Source organism: Eucalyptus grandis, chromosome 8 (genome assembly GCF_016545825.1).
Source record: "Eucalyptus grandis isolate ANBG69807.140 chromosome 8, ASM1654582v1, whole genome shotgun sequence".
NCBI lineage: Eukaryota > Viridiplantae > Streptophyta > Magnoliopsida > Myrtales > Myrtaceae > Eucalyptus > Eucalyptus grandis.
The window spans coordinates 46,288,172-46,296,540 of NC_052619.1; the positions used below are offsets into that span (position 1 = coordinate 46,288,172).

Here is an 8,369-nt window from a genome sequence, read left to right on the forward strand (position 1 = left end):
GGGTGACGTCCACCTGATGTTTGTGATTTTGCCTCACTGAATCCAGCTTTAAACCACCCGAGAAAAACCAAACTCATTGTTTTTAATTCAAGGATTTAAATGTTTTGACTACTAGTTTTGTGAAAATTAGTGCTCTTATTTGTTTTTAAATACGTAGCAGCTTGTTCCAAAGCAAAGTGACATTCAATCTATTGTAAAAACTTTTGGAAGGAATGCAGCTGTCCCTCGGTGTTATGCTGGAATTAAACCGGCATAACGTAGTCATGTCTTGTAGACTAGTCCTCGATGAGAATTGTTCTTATGGTGCTTGGGAGGCAGAGTCTATTGTAATCTCATCTTGTTAGTAGGTATGCATTGATATCTATTTGTTTTTTTTTTTTATCCAAATATATTGTGTTGTTCATTTTTATGTTGTTCTAGTAACGACTTGTGTTTTTCACAGGTTTAGAAGTTCCATGGTTGGATCGTTGAAGTTGACTCTTGAAAACAGTACTTAGTAGAAGACTCTAATCGAGCCTAACATATCACAAGAGAGACAGCAGATAAGGGGGGAGAGTTTGTGTTTGTATTTGAAAATATGTGAAGTTCTTTTTATGTGCCATTTGAGAAGGTAACGCCGTTGGAACTGTGATTATTTTTCCTTTCTGTGTACTGCTAGAAAGAATGATGTGGACATAAATTTGTTTTCTTATGAATGAGAAATTAGAAATGAGAAACTAAGTTTGAGATGGATGGCCTCAATTGAACGTAAGCTGATCCCACGTTTATAATGCATCAATTGTGGGTGCATAGATTGAAAAATTCTTGCATGCTGGAATCGCTCGGAGAGATGGCCTACACATCAGAGATGGTGGGTAGCTTTGTTGAGTAAATGGTACTGAAAGAGGACGTGAATCTAAGAAGCTCACTCTCTCCGAAGAGGCGGGTGATGATACTAAGAAACATATGCATACAAAAGGCTTCTCTATAAAATAGTCTACAACATTCTTATAAAATTTTTTTGCAGGTTTCAACTGTTGATCAGGAAGAAAATTTAAGAATCCCTCTCCCAACTATAAGAGATTCTTCTCCCATCAACATCACTCCTCCGTCCCGTGGAAAATAGTTAAATACACAAATCACCATGTGTGATGAATGTTATCAGGTGAATGTATTGATCAATAATTTTTAATTTAAAAGGTTGTGTTGTGATCCTCAAAAGATTAATAGTACAATAAGGTTAACTTTATCTCATCACTTAATCCTGTTAAAATAAAATAAAAAATCAAGAATTGTATTAAGAATATCAATATAACATTGTATGAAATGTCAAACGATGTCTTCTTTTTCCACATTTCCGAATACCTAGAATGTCAAAAACTTAACACGGGCGAACACTTGAATATCAAAAGTTCGGAAATGTACACTTAGTGCCAAAATCAAAGCAAAATGCATCAATTAAGTACCAATGGCGAGAAAATCCGGCCAAAATACTAGTGTCATTTTTCCGACGAGACAAGTGCAAAACAATATTGTTTTGCATGCTAACATGAGAAGAAAAGCCAAAACGACATCGTTTTGCCTCATATTTGAATTTAATAGAAATATTAATTAAATTAAATTTAAAACCAAATTTAATAACTAAATTTATTATTTTTTTAAAAAAAAAAAGGCAGATCCACCCCACCATCTCCGGGAAGTGCTGGCGATGGTGGGGAGGCAGTGGTGAGGGCTTGCATAGCCCTCACTTTCTGCCTTTAAAAAAAAAAAAAAAAAAATATATATATATATATAAATACTTTAATTTAATTAATATTTATATTAAAAAAAGATAAAAACAACGTCGTTTTGAGTCTCCGACGTGTCTCGTAGACGATTTATATTAAAAAATTTCCATGTTGGATTTGCGGCTACCGGACTTGGCACTCGGGTGTCCCATTTTTAAGAGAACTTTTGTAACTTTTTGCACTTAAATGTCCCCCATGCCAAATTTTAGACTCTAGGTGTACTTTTGCCCATTTTAATCTTGTGTTAGTATCCCAATTCGACACCAACCCACAACCAAGAAGCGTGGATTGACCGTGAGGTGCAAAAGGCATCTCATATTGATTGTTCAAATATGTAGTGTCAAAGGTTGCTGCTTCATCAAAACTTTCATATAATACCGGACTTCTTGCATCTGCATGAGAAACATTCTTTAACCTGGAACTATCTTCCAATTCCATCGCATAGTAGAAAAAACGGTCATTTCTGTTTTCATCCTAACAAGACAGTTATGATTGTTTTCGCCTCTCCAGTTCCAAGTCTTGTTGCCTTTTCAGTAAAATTTTGACAATCTTTCTCACCAAAGGTAAGTTTTTCATTCACTCCTGCCTCAACAACAGACAAGTTAAAGTTCTTGTTGATCCTAATACAAGCTCTATCTACATACACTCTTTCGATGAAGAGAATATGCAAGAGTTAAGTATTCTATCTTACCATCATCTCCATTTTTCTTGCTTCTCCTTGAGACACCCAATCCCACTTGTTTAGCATATCTTTTATAGTACTCTTAAGAGATCCTCTACAGAATCAAATACCATTCCTTCCCTCGGTTTTCTATCACATTTTTTTTCTTTAATTTGATTTCATTTTCTTCATCACCAATAGCTTCTGTCTCACATTCTTCATCATCAGATAGTGTGTCAATGTTATGCACTTGTGGTGTTGCTGCGCATTTTTCTTGCATTTGCTAAAACTATAGAAAGCAAAAAGTTTAGTATGACAATTAATTAGAAACATAGATACACAAAAGATCATAATCCATGATTTTTCCAAATAAGATATGATGCAATGGTAGCTTATTTGTATAATCATAAACTGACACCATAGCTAATTTATTAATAACAACTTGTACATTTTTTTTTTTTTGAAAATAGCAGCATATGGCGCACGAACTATACGCAGATTAAAGTCCTTTAACCATGTCTTCTATTTAATAAAAATATTGTGATTGGTGGATTGAGGAGAAAAAAATAGGTAGGACTCATCTCAGGCAAGCACAAATTATAAACTTAGAGCAACAATATTTAAAACGCATAAAACCCAAAACAAAATGACAAAACCTAACACGTATTGCTCCTGAATCTTAAAAATCAAATAATTGTGGGGCAAAAAAGTCAAGAGTTAAAGACTTTATATATAAAAGCAATCCATGACGTCCATGGATGCCAGATAATTGGTTTTATTTTTCTATTTAGTTGGAGAGTTGAAAGACTTCACAAATCAGATAATTGGATAATTTTCACCATTAGATAAATAGATGCTCTGCGAAAAATGTCAATTTATAGGACTATATATACATATATATATATATATATATATATATATATATGTATGTATTTCTCTGTATTGTAATTTTTTTTTTTAGCCGACGCTATCTAAGGATTTCTTCCCTATTTGTTATGGCATTGAAATTTAGATTCTCAACGTATTATTTTCTATTCAAAAAGTTTTTGACCTCTTGATATCAATTTTCCCATGCAGGGCCAACGTATATCCCTTATATGATTCTTAAAGATCCAATTATCACATGAACACAAAATTATCTCATGTTGATGTATATTTGACGCATGAATCATGAAAAAATTCCAAAAGAAAAAGAAAAAAAGAATCGACAGGTTCAATATGTTTGAACTAAAACAAAGAATTATGCCATGTAAAAACTTGTTCAAATTGTCTGCCATCCATTTTTAGAAAGGACAGAAAAAAGCATGATCTTCCCATGTAAAAGCGTGCTTAAAATGATTAAAAGAAAATACAGTTTGTTGTGGTTTTATAAACACATTGTGTCTGGAAACATTTTGAAAAGTTTTGTAGAATATTCATGAAATGATATAGTAACATATGGTTAAGTATATTGATGCTTGTTATAAAAGAAAAATTATGAAGATGCACGTTTAATTAAATAATGTCAGAAATTTATATGGTCTCTAATTCGTAAGAAGAAGATACCCCAAAACCCTCTGTTGGTCTTCGTCTTTGTCTACCAATGAATTGGAGAGTACTTGAGAATAGATTACTCCAAACATATTGATAAAGTTAGCAAAGACAACATAGACATCGCCATTCTAAAATGATGGAAGAGGGAAGCCATTGGTTTTTCGATTCTTTTTACCACGGCTTGTGACTTACTATCCCCAACAGCATTTATTAGCCCATGTTTAATAGTAGCCAATAGATCATGGAAGACAAAAGGTGTAGGCAGGAAATTTAGAAATGGTTTCTGTTAGACATGATTGGTTTTTGCAAGAATTGACTCTAAAGGACATGCCTAATATGAACAAGAGGACAACACCGATATTGTATCATCCGAATTATAATGAGGAACACAACACTAAAGATACCGAATTTATTAGACATTCTTTTTGGTATAATTTGTTTGTAACTATTATTAAGGCATCTTTATGTGTAATTTTCTTTTTCAAATTACTCGAAGATACACTTGTATTTCAATTAGGTTTAATTAAATAAGTGATTTTTTTATTAAAATTTTAATTTACTTTTTTATTTTTAAAAATTAACAAATTAATTTATTTTTTTGAAAAAAAAAATCATGAAAAGAATTAAAATTAATTTAGAGAAGAAATGGGCCCGGACCAACCGAGCCTGGAACGGCCCTTTGGCCCCTCCTAGCTGGCACAGCACAAGGACTAGCACTTTCTTCCACCAGGCCTTTCACCATAAGGTTTTTCACTTGACGTTGGGCTCTTCGTGGGTTAGGCAACTCTATTGGGGATAACTGCAGTGTTGAATATCACGCATGGGCAGCAAGGCAGCCGGAATTTCATCAGGAACTAAAATTCTAAATTCTTCGGGAGTGGCTCAATTGTCTTAGCAATTCAAGTGATTCTTGTTCTCTTCTGTTGACACCAGAAATTTTGTTGATGTTTTAAATATCCACTTATTTTGCAAAAATATAAAATTTTATATAAAAAAGGAATGATGAAGTCGTGTGGACCGGCGTATCCGGCCCACTTATCAACCTCCAGCCCTCTAAGCTCGTTTCCCCCTCCCATCTTCATTTCTTTTGTTTTGAGCCCATCTTCATCTTTTCCCGTTAGTCCATAAAAGCCTAAAAAGAGGCCCAGCCCAAGATCACTTCTGCCCTTTTGTTTGCACGAACAAGCATGTAGCGACGCGCCTCTGCCATCTACAGTCATCAACACCCTCCCCCACTGTGCATCCAAGTCCAATGACTCTTTCCGCATGTCCTAGTCCTACCCCGAGCTCAAGCCCATCTCGGACGTCCTGAGAAATGCTCCTCCCCTTGCAACTTCCTAGTATTTGGCCTCACTCATGAGACCCTCCTCTGGAAAGCCCTCAACCATCACTCGCAAGCGAAGTACCGCATAGATGAAATTTGCTATACCAACCATCAGGTGATGGGCCCCCAAAAAGATTTCTATTTGAGCATAATGCTGACGAGAGACAATGCCAAGACAAAGCAACTTCCCTGAAATTGCGAGCTCTGTGCTGCATACCTGACAAGAGCCCCCACAATTCCAATCCTTGAATTTGGATGGTGATGGCTTAGTCGTAGAGTGAGAGTTTATAGCTGCCAAAGCCATTGATATCTGCGTGAGCAAGATTATCTATCGCCCAGTGCTTGTCCCTTCGTATGAAGGAACCCCACTCTGTGATGTCCGCCAGGTATTTGTGATTTTGCCCAACTGAATCCTTTGTGTAATTAATGGATTTAAATGTTTTGACTACTAGTTTCATGAAATTGTTTCTCTCTTTTTTTAGGTTTTTCCAATTATATTGATGCCCTGGTCAATCTAGATGGATGAGTTCATTCCATTTCCACCCAATTTCGTGTAAAATTTTTTGGGTGGGTTGTCCCTGTCCCTCGGTGTGATGCTGGTATGAAACCGGCTTATGTCGTGTCTTGTAGACTTGTCCTGGATGAGAGTTGTTCTTATTGTGTTCGGGAGGCTATGTCTAGTGAGGACTTCAGTTCTTCATAGGTTTACAGTTACCGGCTCTTGAAAATACTCTAGTGGAAAACTCTAATCGAGCCTAACAAATCGCAAGAAAGGCACCGCGCAGGGGAGGAAGTCTCTGTCTGTATTTGGAAATTTGTGAAGTTCGTGTTATGTACCATTTGAGAAGGTAATCTTGTTCATTTTGATTTTTCTTTTTTCCTTCTGTGCGTTGCTAGAAAGGATGATGCGAGGGATGACTTTGTTCTTCAGAGGTCCTATGAGCACATGTAATAATGAACCGAGGATCAGTGCATCTGTACTCCATGAGAGTCAAGTACAAAGCTTGTATAGCTTAAATAAGCACACAAGTTGTTGATTTCCAGATGAATCAAAGTCTTGTCATGCCCAACCCACCTTCAAAAGATATGATGGGATTCACCTTTCGAAGGAGAATAACACTAGATAAATTATACTAACGCTCAATGTCATTAATAGAACTAGAAAAGTACTTTAATGGCAACATAAGAGTCCCACCAAATAAGAAAATTTCTATGGTGTGGTTGTACCGCAAAAGATACCGATAAAATGGTTAACGAGACTCCATTAACTCCCGAAAACATAAAACTACTACCAAATAAGAAGTGTTTCTTAAAATATGGAATAGAGAAAAATCATATCTATAAATGTACAATTACCATTTAGAAAACTACATCTTTGCTTTTCTTTTGCTTAGTCTGTTGAGCCCTAGTCTTTTGCTTCTTCTCATGTTGTCGCTTTCTAGCCGCATCAATGAGATGGAAACAAATTTAGAAGCTACGAAGGATTCTATGAAAAAATAAGAGTTCGTCCCTCTATATTGAATCAACCATGACTACAATTTGTTCGATTCAATATTGTTATCTCTACTTTAGAAAATAGTCTAAATTCTACGTAGTGTTAATAATTGTGCTTTTTGTTTGAAGAAGTGCATCCCGCCGGTCAATTATGAAGAAAATAAAGGCAATGTATATACTTTTTTCTCAATCATCAAGCATAAATGGGTGTGATAGTTATACTAAACAGTTGATATTGCAGTTTTTTTTTTTTTTTTTTCACCTCTCAAAGGTAGATAAGCAGTCTCTCAAAAGTTATGCGATAATTATTAAGAATAGAAATTCACATGGAAAATATCCATGGAACTCAGCTTGCACGTACGTGTGTGTCTGACATTTTTCAAGTTGACACAATTTACCTCCACCATTTCATTGTATTGCCGTTTTAACTATTGCATTCCTCTAAATTTATAAAAGAAGAAATACGAATGTAATCGCTTGAGTGCACGAGGACTAGTCTATATGATGAGGGAAAACCCATTTCTGACTTTTGCTTAACTTGCAAAATTACCCTCACATAAAAAATAAAAAATAAAAACTGCTTAAAGGTGTATTAAGGAAATGGCACGCCTTGGTCCTCGAGTGCTCAGATTTACCCAAGTTGCTAGGAGTTACTTTTACTGCTCAACCTCTGTCGTCTGCATTTCTTGACAAACCTTTAATTGTGATTGTGCAGGTATATAAATACTGTAGCTGATTGTGCGTGATGATACATGATGTTTATACCAAAATCTCGCAAGGCTCTTAACTAGTTATCGATGAGGGCCATCGAACCATTGTTAGCCTTGCCGATTGCAATTTAAAGAAAAAAAAGAGAAAAATAATAAAATAAATTCTAAAAATTGAGATAAGTAATGAAAATTTTCGGTATTAGTATTGATAATGTCACATAGGATAATTGGCATCCACATCAATAATTTCTAGCCAAAATTGATTGAAATAACTACACTGACAAATTGTCAAAATAGTTAGATATAAATTGATACAATTGAAATGTTTAAAACTAAATTTTTGTGCCAAAAAGGTGTTGATGTTCACCCCGTATAATCTTTTATGCTAGGCTTTGATTTCTTCCTATAATATATATAATGATTTGCTTGAACCCTCTATGGCGAGTTCATTTGTGTGGTTCGCAGTGTTATGTAGACAATAAAGTGCAGGATTTCTTCCACACTAATTTGGATAGAGGCAAAATTTAGTTGTTACATTTCGAATCAATCTTGATTGCAATCTGTTGGATTCGATATTGTTGTGTTCACTATAAAAAAAAAAAAAAAATTATCAGTCCAGGTCGTCACCTGATTTTTGCCTGCATATTACATTTTTTGTATAAAAAAGAAATGGAGGGTTATAAAAATATTTTTTAAGAATGAACTGAATAAATAACAAATGACAAATAAAAAAAAGTGCTCAATTGGGTCTAGTCCATCATACCTCAACCCACCAGACCAGATCATTCAAGTCCAAATTTTGATTCAATTTGGCATGGGCCCCTTTGAAAAGATTGGAATAACTTTCAATAATTTGCAGCCCAAGGCCTGGATCTCCTTCT

General features: G+C 35.0%; 1 long non-coding RNA gene across 1 annotated transcript; it reads left to right on the forward strand.

Annotated features, from left to right (window-relative positions):
• The first annotated feature begins 5,234 nt into the window (after positions 1–5,234).
• Positions 5,235–7,557, forward strand: LOC120287838. Its single transcript, XR_005546101.1, has 3 exons — positions 5,235–5,670; positions 5,767–6,132; positions 7,494–7,557. It is a non-coding gene; the product is annotated as an uncharacterized LOC120287838 (long non-coding RNA).
• The last annotated feature ends 812 nt before the right edge of the window (positions 7,558–8,369 follow it).